Raw genomic sequence first — 11,032 nt, 5'->3', positions numbered from 1 at the left:
AAGGGGAGTAATCCATCTTAATGGAACCGGGCAGATCACAGGAGCATTTGAGTTGGTGTTACCGTGGGAAAATAGGAGTGTGTGTGTGTGTGTGTGTGTGTGTGTGTGTGTGTGTGTGTGTGTGTGTGTGTGTGTGTGTGTGTGTGTGTGTGTGTGTACATGCATTTAGCAGTAATAGGCTGACACACGGTTTCTAATTACTGGCCTATACTAAGGAGCTGGCGCTGGAGCTTTCACTTGACCCGATGATATAACTGACTACATTAATGTTGTTAGTCACTGTACAGTGGGTTGGAGAAGTACCAGAGGTTATAAGAGCTGGACAGTGGGTTGGAGAAGGACCAGAGGTTATAAGAGCTGGACAGTGGGTTGGAGAAGGACCAGAGGTTATAAGAGCTGTACAGTGGGTTGGAGAAGGACCAGAGGTTATAAGAGCTGGACAGTGGGTTGGAGAAGTACCAGAGGTTATAAGAGCTGGACAGTGGGTTGGAGAAGGACCAGAGGTTATAAGAGCTGTACAGTGGGTTGGAGAAGGACCAGAGGTTATAAGAGCTGGACAGTGGGTTGGAGAAGGACCAGAGGTTATAAGAGCTGGACAGTGGGTTGGAGAAGGACCAGAGGTTATAAGAGCTGGACAGTGGGTTGGAGAAGGACCAGAGGTTATAAGAGCTGGACAGTGGGTTGGAGAAGGACCAGAGGTTATAAGAGCTGGACAGTGGGTTGGAGAAGGACCAGAGGTTATAAGAGCTGGACAGTGGGTTGGAGAAGGACCAGAGGTTATAAGAGCTAGACAGTGGGTTGGAGAAGGACCAGAGGTTATAAGAGCTGGACAGTGGGTTGGAGAAGGACCAGAGGTTATAAGAGCTGGACAGTGGGTTGGAGAAGGACCAGAGGTTATAAGAGCTGGACAGTGGGTTGGAGAAGGACCAGAGGTTATAAGAGCTGGACAGTGGGTTGGAGAAGGACCAGAGGTTATAAGAGCTGTACAGTGGGTTGGAGAAGGACCAGAGGTTAGCAGAGTCGAAATTCTGTGCTGCGAGTGAGAGAATGTTTACTGTGTGGGTTGATGTGACATGAGGGATTATTTAGTAGGTGGAGGTATTTGTCTGATTGCTGGTATCAGAGATTTAGTGTGGAGATGTGAGATATCCGTTGGAGTCTCAGGGTGTAAATATATACATGCCTGAGTACATGTGTGCCTGTGTCTACGTGTGTGTCACTATCTGTGTGTCTTAACACACCTGACCTGCAGGGTGGGAATCAGCAGGGTTGTTCCATGTAGTTCCTCTGATGTCATAGTCAGTCCCCCGCTGTGATGCTATTGCGGGCAGCATTCTGCAGACAGGGCACTGATTGGACCAGCAGCTTCTCTCTCTCAGTACACTCCTTAGGGGCTGGATGGGCTGACACGCTCACTGTGCCTCAAGACTGTCCTCGGGACATTGTGTTCCCATTCGCAGATACTTATACACACACACACACACACACACACGCACACTCACACAGCCACGCGCATATGGACACACACACACAAACACACAGAAAGCTTTCAGTGAGGCTTGTCTACCTGCAAAAAGGCCCAATGGATAACTGCATGTATTGTCATGTATTAGTGGATTCTCTGCATCCTCTGGTGTCATTGATCTAAATTGCATGTGAGAGTGAAAGCCCATCTGTCTGGAAAATCTGAAATCTGAAAATAATCCCCTCTTGCACTGCTGTGGACACAAAATATCAATAGTTTGTCTGTGAGAAGAGCCAATGGTGCATTTAGCCTACACACACACGCACGCACACACACACACACACACACACACACACACACACACACACACACACACACACACACACACACTGTACGGTAGCTGATGTTTGGCAAGAGTGTGAACATGTTAGAAAACAGTTGATAACCTATTCATTTCCTGCGGCGCTAAGAAATAAGAATTCAATAAATAAATAACATTAACAGGAAAGCAAGTACTAATTGAAATTGCTATATGAAGTATCTAGAAAAGACAAATCTCTAAAAAAACGGAACATTGTGTCTCATCTGTCCTCTCCTCCTCCTGTTTAGTCCAACCCCATTAGCTTTGTTTCGCCCCTCCTTTCCCTCTGTCCTTCCATCTCCCTGTTTTGGTTTATTTGTTTGATTCATATAAAATGCATTGGTTTTGCATCCATAATGCTCATTAAAACCATCCAAGCCCCAATATAATGACTCCCTACATTTGAAATGGCCGTCAATTATCGCTGCGGTAACCTCATTAGTGAATCCGATCACACGCACGTTGGGCCGGGCGCTGTCTCAGAGGCGGTGTGTGTGTGTGTGTTTTTGTGTGTGTGTGTGTATGTGTTCCTCAGACAGAATGCTCCCCTAACAAGGAAAAAAGTGCAAAGTCATAGAGAGGACTCTCTCTCTCTCTCTACCTATCACACCCTCTATCCCTCGGTTTGCTGATGCTATGTGAGACAGCGGGGGAAATGTCTCCTCTTCATGTGGGAGGAAAGACAGATTGACTATAAATAAGGCATTTTACAGTGATTTAAATAGTTGATATTGATTTCAAGTGAATTAGCCAATGTTTAGTTATATAAGAGTTATATACTGTATGTGGTATTTTAGCTGGACAATACATTGTTAATCCACTTCTTAATGTAGGTCATTGAGGTTAGTTCGAGGATGTGGGCTTTTATTGTGTTAAAAGCTTTTGCAAGCATTTGACAAATGTTCAGATATTCTCTCAAATTAGTGTGACAAAGCTTAATTAACTGGCGTTCATTTCACGACTGCATTGGAAGCGACATGACAAATACTGACAGTCACTATTCTCTGGTTTATTGGGAGTAAGAAAGGTCACATTCAAAATACCAAATTAATTAAATCAATGTATTAATTACCAATCGAGAACCAGTGTCCAGTTACATTAATCCGATGTCAGATGTTCGATGTCACTTCCTTTGGTGGCTGTCATCGTTTTCCTGTCATTGGGGTGTGTGTGTGTGTGTGTGTGTGTGTGTGTGTGTGTGTGTGTGTGTGTGTGTGTGTGTGTGTGTGTGTGTGTGTGTGTGTGTGTGTGTGTGTGTGTGTGTGTGTGTGTGTGTGTGTGTGTGTGTGTGTGTGTGTGTGTGTGTGTGTGTGTGTGTGTGTGTGTGTGTCAGTGGGGTGCAGTGATGGTTCCAGACAGCACTGCCACGTCCCGGTGCCTTAGGGGGCCATGTTTAGATGTTGGGCAGGATGGATGATGGAGATGTTATCCTCAATTTAGACACCGCCGGGGTGTGGAGACAACAGCCTCTTCAGCATGCATGTTAGAGATGCAGTGTATGAGAGGACACACACACAGCAAAGCATTTACACACACACACAGACACACACACACACACACACACACACAGCAAAGCATTTACACACACACACACACACAGTTAGACACACATGCACACACAGGAGCACACACACACACTTCCCCTCCGTCTTCCCTCACACCTCCTCAAATCAATATCGAGATTGGATTTGGCTACCCCCCCCCCTCGCTCCTTGGTGGTTCCTTTGATTGGGCTTGGCAGACTGATGTATTCGGAGGGGGGCGAGGGGAAGTGTGGGTGTGGGTGCGCGTCCTCCTCACACTCAACAAGAGCGTACTTCTTTGAAAAGTCCACAAGTACTTCTATTCAAAGAAATATTAGTAGTGTTACTGTGGTAGGGGACTTAGACCGGCATCCATCCACAACAATACAAACATCCTTCAGCTACAAGGGTGTGTATCATATGAGTTCTACTGAATATGACATATTGCAATCCAAGCTCTGCTGGGATATCAGCCATACTAAAAACACCACGCAGGGACTTGTCATGAAATTCAGTTTTTTTGTCAAACACACTGAATTGTGCATATGGGTAAATCAAAACAGACCGATCACTTTGAGTTGTGAATTTGCAAACCTACAGAACCGGTATTGAGAGATGTCTGTGTTCCATTTAAGGCCAGCTGTCTGTTACTATTTGTCTCAAAAGAGAGAGTTTACATAATACCCTCTACTTCGTATGTTTTTAACTTTCTGGGACTGAACTTATTGCAGTGAGCCGTACTCGTTCAGGCACACAGTAGCCTAGCGTTTCACGGCGGACACAAGCTTTTCTTATTGGACAAGATCAGGTAGTCTCTCCCTGTTTCAATCTGTTTTCTTACATTTCCTGCCTAATGAACAACACCCTGATACCCTTCCCTACCATTGTGTGTAGCCGTGAGGCTAGCACATTAAAATGCGTCCCAAATGGCACCATATACCCTACATAGTGCACTACTTTTGACCAGAGCCCTATGGGACTAGGATTGCATTTGGGACGCATACAATGCCTTCAATGCTTCCCTTAACCTGTAAGCCGTTCGTTTGATTCCCATCTCCACTAACCACAACTGACGACACACGACTAGCCATTTTTTAAATTTTAAGAGGCTTGTTTTGCTATTTGAGACCACCGGGGTCTAGCCTCTTCGGAGAACATGATGAAGAGGTTTCCCACCTGGAAGGGTCGGTGATCTGTGGGTTCGCCACACAGACAGTTTATTGTCCCACATTTTTTAAACCCCATAATGGTCAACTAGCTTTGTCATGATATAACAACAGATTTAGATTGCTTGCGTTCCAATTAAATCGATATCTCTCATTAAATGAAATCCACTGCAATACTTGCTCAGCAGTAACTACTGCCACCATTGATCTGACGGTATGACACATCAACAACAAACAATTAAAGCTACGTCGCTTTATAAGAGATCTACTGTACCCTCTATATTATGTGAACTGATCTATAACACAGCCCTTCACATGTTATTCTGCTGTATGATAGTCTTCCTCCCTTGTTTACCGCTGCCCAGCCAGGAGAAAATCAATACCAAGCCTTTGACAGGTCCCTAAACAGCCCAGCCTCCAATATTTACTGGTGTCAAGGTGCAGCCCTGCCTCGTTCTATCTCCATCACTCCCTCCACCCCAGGTTGATATTTCTGCCCCAGTCGGGTCACTTCATCACTGGGTCTGACATGCTGACAGATCCCACACAGACTGAAGGGATGGAGAACTGGCCTGGTTCTCTCCTCCCGCTATCACCCATCACGGACACGCACACACACACACACACACACACACACACACACACACACACACACACACACACACACACACACACACACACACACACACACACACACACACACACACACACACACACACACACACACACACGAACACACACAAAATCCCACAGAACACACACACACACAGAGACACACACACAGGCATGCACACAGCTATAACCATCACGACCTGGGCCTGTTTAATCGATGCAGAGCCAAATGGGTCCTGGAAAAAGCCATTTAGTGGTGTGTTGTTGACACGGCAACTCTCAGACATTCAGGCGGCTGGTTTGATGATAAAGCTTCCTGTCTGAAAAGAGAGGGAGGAGGGAGGGAGGGATGGATGGATGGAGCATCAGGAACAAGGACGCATAGAGAGAGATGGGACACATGAGAGAAGGAATCTGGGGCAGGGAAGAGGCTGTGTGTTGTGGTGGGGAGGGGTGTATGTGTGAGATCAAAGGAGGTATCAGAGGAGCATAGGGGGATTAAAGGGTGTGTGTGTGTGTGTGTGTGTGTGTGTGTGTGTGTGTGTGTGTGTGTGTGTGTGTCTGTCTGTCTGTCTGTCTGTCTGTCTGTCTGTCTGTCTGTCTGTCTGTCTGTCTGTCTGTCTGTCTGTCTGTCTGTCTGTCTAATCACAGGGTCACAGAGTGTGTGTCATATCCACTAACCAGACATCTAAAAAGCTCCAATGTCAAATTTGCCAAAGAACTGGGAAATGTCACTGTGTTGGACCCAAATCAAAATCTAGCACTATCGTTTCCACCAGGGAGGCAGTGACCTCTGTGATTCTCAGGAGAGATACAGTATATTTGATGTGAATAAAGAAAGATGCAGGTTGTGTTTATGTGCGTATGCAGATATTTTACAAAGACCTTTGGCACGTGGAGAGAGAGAGAGAGAGAGAGATCTGAGGATAGAAATAGAGAGGGATGAGAGACAGAAACTGATTGACAGAGAGAGAAAAACTACGGTGTGCTGTCAGTATCAGTGCCACATTACAATGATGTGTCCTTGTGTTAATGTTTGTGTATGCCTTTTTTGCATGTACATTTGTGCACGCCCACACAGGGGGAATATGGTGGAAAACTAAGACAGAACTTAGCCTGATTGACAGTTACTTAGCTGAGCCTGTGAAGGCTGGCTGATATTACATGAGAGAGGCCTGAGAGAGTGAGACAGAATGAGAGAGGTAGAGGGAAACATAATGAGAAGTGGAGGGAGACAGAATGAGAGACAGAAAGAGAGAGAGCTAGCCATGTTGTTGTGCTGTCTGGATCAGTCAAATGCTAGATAAGGACATTGTAGGGGGAAGGGAAGGGAGATATGTGTTATGACATTTGCCTTACATGGGCCCCTCCCTCTCTATCTCTCTCTACCTCTATCCCTCCTTTTCTCTTTAACGTCCCTTACCTCTCTCTCTTTTCTCTCTCTCTTCCTCTCTATCAACATCGAGAGATAAGCCCAAACAAATCTGCCAAAGCCTTTGCCTGCCTGCCTGTCTGTCTCATTGGAAAGATACCTGTCCCTCCTCATTCCATCAGACACTAATGACATGTTGAAGTACACCACACAGATGAACAGATTATGGTGTGTGTGTGTGTGTGTGTGTGTGTGTGTGTGTGTGTGTGTGTGTGTGTGTGTGTGACACCTGAGAATATGAATATCTGACCCATTGTCCCCTGGCATTTAAAAAACTTCAAAATGATCTCATCAGTGAATATTGTGTATTGAATTGCAACTCCTGGGTGCCGTTGCTCCTGCCAAAGCAGATGGCGTTAGGTGTAATGTGTAATAATGAACTATCATGGGTGTATTGATGGAGATGGATATTCCTATACCTTAGAGCTTTTTGACTGAGTCACCAGAAAGGTACTGTGGGCCCCATCGAACACATTATTACTCCATGTGAAAGTCACATTCCCTGAAATCATTACCGAAATGCACTGCAGTTCATTTTTCCCAGTCGCCTCATTCTTCTCCAACTTGCAGTGTAATGTACTCAGCATACAATAGATACTTTTTGGCAGCTGTTGCATATCACTTTTGGTAAATGGGGATACGTTGTTTCTGTGGCAGTGGGAAATGCACAATTGTTTCCAGGATATTTTTGGGGGCTAATTTAAGGCACACAGAAAATGGACTTGCGATGACGTGTCACGAACTGTAGGATACAGAGCTGTCCTGAATATCCCCCCAGGATACATCATGGCTTTCATTTCAGGGCCCCGCAGCTAAAGTACCACAGTGAAATGATCCGAAATTGAGGTTTATTTCTCTGTAGGGCTATTTGAATCTGTGGCCCTGTGTCTAATTGTCACTTTGGGAGTAAGAAGCAAAATGGTACCACAGGTTGAATCCTGAAGCCCAATGGAGTTTGGTTGCAGTATTTGGGAGAATGTCCTCACCACATGACAGATGGATTAGCTTTGCAGCTATACTACACAAAATGTACAGAAAATGGCTAATTATTGCTAGCCATATCGGTATGTCCTCCCTTTCGTACTGAAACCATTTAGGCCTATCGATGTCACAAGCCAGTCAAAGTCAGTTTGTTTATTAAGCTAAATCTATAGCCATGTAATGCACTAGTCTATAAGCTGAACCTATAGATATCATGTTAAAAGTGTATTTGTTCATTGAGTTAAATCTGCCAGTAATAGGAGAGAGAGAGAGAGAGAGTTAGCATTATCGCTAAGCAAGTGTATGTCGGCATCAGTTAGCATTAGCGTTTAAAGGGAGTGAAAAACTACAAAGTGCAGCTGTTAGCTAGCTAGTCGTGTTGTTGTGTTGTTGAGTTCAATCGAATGCTAGATAATGACATTGTAAGGGAATGGGAAAGGAGGTTAGACACAGTGCAACAACACGAAGCACAGTGGTGTTTTAGTGTTTAATCAACAGATGGTGGGCGGGAAGAGGATGGCTTATAGCTTCATCTTTGCTCATCACTGCTTCCAATGGAGGGAAGCTTCCGGTCTTGTCATTCGATTTTTGAGAGAGATAGCTTTGAATGTTTACGGAAATTAAAGGCAATATATATTGCGGATCGTCAGTTCGGCTAATCACTTTGTCCACTCACTGTGTGCTTTGTTTCTGAGGTTGTTGTGAAGCTATCTAAAGGCCAGATCTGTTCTGGCGGATTGACAATCGGCCAGAAGGGCATTTTCCATCATTAGACAATGCCAATTCATTATTCCACTGGTAAGTGCTATCTCATCCAATACAAGTGACATTATCTTGTTGCAATCCAGTGGCGAAAATCAAACCGAATTCATTAGTTGACAAATATCAATAGGGGCTATTTTCCTTGGTTAGGCATAGAATACACGGGAGCAAATGATGTCATAGTCATGGGAGCTTTAGGCTGGCCACTCTCCCAAGTCTAGAAGAGACAGAGGTCTTTTCCTCCCACCTTCCCTTCCTCCATCCCCGCTTTTCACTGGTGGGTCACTTCTTCCCTCCTTCCCTCACTCCATCCCTCCTTTTCAGTGGTGGTTCTCTTCATCCCTCCTTCCCTCCCCCCATCTCTCCTTCTCAATGGTGGATCTCTTCCTCCCAGATCAGCCCCCTGCTCTTCTCTATCTGCAGCTGCCAGTCACAACATGTCAACCTGTGATAATAACAGTATGCCATTGCCGCACCTAGCTTCCTGTCGCCTTGCCATGCCACGTGAGGGCTTCCTCTGCCCACCCACACCTGAGAGAGAGGGGGGATGAAGGGCGTGAGAGAGAAGAGGAGGAGACAGAGAAACGGGTAGAGAAATCGAGAAAGGTGTGACTGTGAAGTTGTGAGGTTCTACCATGAGAGATTGCATCTGACATCCAACATTCGGTGTGGAAGTATCATTGATTGCTCGTCCTCAACACTAGTCAGAAAAAGGTCAACTTTACAACAACACTATTTAGTCCCACAGTTACAAAACAAACTGACCTCTCATGCATTAATACACTGGCAAATTTGGGGTATTTGGTATGTTATTAGGATCCACATTAGCTCTTGCAAAAGCAGAAGTTACTCTTCCTGGGGTCCACACAAAACATGAAACATGACATAATACAGAACATTAATAGACAACAGCTCAAGGACAGAACTTCATAAATAAATAAATACAAAAGGCACACGTAGCCAACATATCAATACATACACACAAACTATCTAGGTCAAATAGGGGAGAGGCGTTGTGCCGTGAGGTGTTCCTTTATCTGTTTTTTGAAACCAGGTTTGCTGTTCACTATAGCAAAATGAGATGGAACGGAGTTCCATGCAGTAATGGCAATATATAATACTGTACACTTTCTTGAATTTGTCCTGGGTTTTGGGGTGTGAAAAGACCCCTGGTGTGTATGTGTGTATGTCAGAGCTGTGTGTAAGTTGACTATGCATACAATTTGGGATTTTCAACATGTTTCTTATAAAAATAAGTGATACTTCAGTCAGTCTCTCCTCAACTCTTTACTCTTAACCAAGAGAGACTAACATATTTATATCAGCCCTCTGATTACATTGAAGAGCCGCTCTGTTCTGGACCACCTACAGCTTAACTAGGTCTTTCCTTGCAGTACTCGACCACAAGACTGAACAATAATCAATATAATACTAAACTAGAGCCTGAGGACTTGCTTTTTGGAGTGTGGCGTCAAAAAAACAGAGCATCTCTTTATTACGGACAGACCTCTTCCAATCTTTACAACAATTGAACCTATATGTTTTGACGATGACAGTTTACAAACTAAGATAACACCAAATAATTTAGTCTCCTCAACTTGTTCAACAGCCACACCATTCATTACCAGATTCAGCTGAGGTCTAGAATTTAGGGAATTATTTGTACCAAATACAATGCTCTTAGTTTTAGAGATGTTCAGGACCAGTTTATTACTGCCCACGCATTCCAAAACAGACTGCAACTCTTTGTTAAGGGTTTTAGTGACTTCATTAGCAGTGGTTGCTGATGCATGTATGGTTGCATCATCAGCATACATGGGCACACATGCTTTGTTTAATGCCAGTGGCAGGTCATTGGTAAAAATAGAAAATAGTAGAGGGCCTAGAGAGCTGCCCTGCAGTACACCACACTTTACATGTTTGACATTAGAGAAGCTTCCATTAAATAAAACCCTTTGAGTTAAGTTAAATAGATAGCTCTGAATCCACAATATGACAGAGGTTGAAAAGCCATAACACATACGTTTTTTCAACAACAGGTTATGGTCAATAATATCAAAGGCTGCACTGAAATCTAACAGTACAGCTCCCACAATCTTCTTATTATCTTTCTATAAGCATGCTGAAAGTCTTTTGTAAATTTGTTTATATAGAAATAGCATTGTATTTGGTCAAACATCATTTTTTCCAACAGTTTGCTAAGAGCTGGCAGCTATCTTATACAGTATGCCTGCTGTTAGAACCAGTAAAGGCCACTTTACCACTCTTGGGTAGAGGAATGACTTTGGCTTCCCGCAAGGACAAGGGAATAAAGACTTTCCTCTAGGCTCAGATTAAAGATATGACAGATGGTAGTTGTCAATGCCAGGAGGTTTGTCATTATTGATCGAGAACAATCATTTTTCCACCTCTCCCACACTAACTTTACAAAATTCAAACTTAAAATGCTTTTATTTCATGATTTGTATTTTTATGCATTAATGCGATGGCTCAATGTTCATTGTTGGCATTTCCTGCCTAAGTTTGCCCAAAAATAATTGGCAACATCAACTGGTTTTGTGATGAATAATCCATCTGATTCGATGAAAGATGGAGTTGAATTTGTGTTTCTGCCCATAATATCATTTAAAGTTCCATCCAAAGTTTAAATCATTGATCTTGACATCATAATACAGTTTCTTCTTCTTTTTGTTGCGTTTTAGTCACATCATTTCTCAGTCACAGTCAACC

This window comes from Oncorhynchus masou, chromosome 5 (genome assembly GCF_036934945.1).
Source record: "Oncorhynchus masou masou isolate Uvic2021 chromosome 5, UVic_Omas_1.1, whole genome shotgun sequence".
In the NCBI taxonomy this organism is placed as follows: domain Eukaryota; kingdom Metazoa; phylum Chordata; class Actinopteri; order Salmoniformes; family Salmonidae; genus Oncorhynchus; species Oncorhynchus masou.
This window is presented reverse-complemented; position numbering follows the sequence as displayed.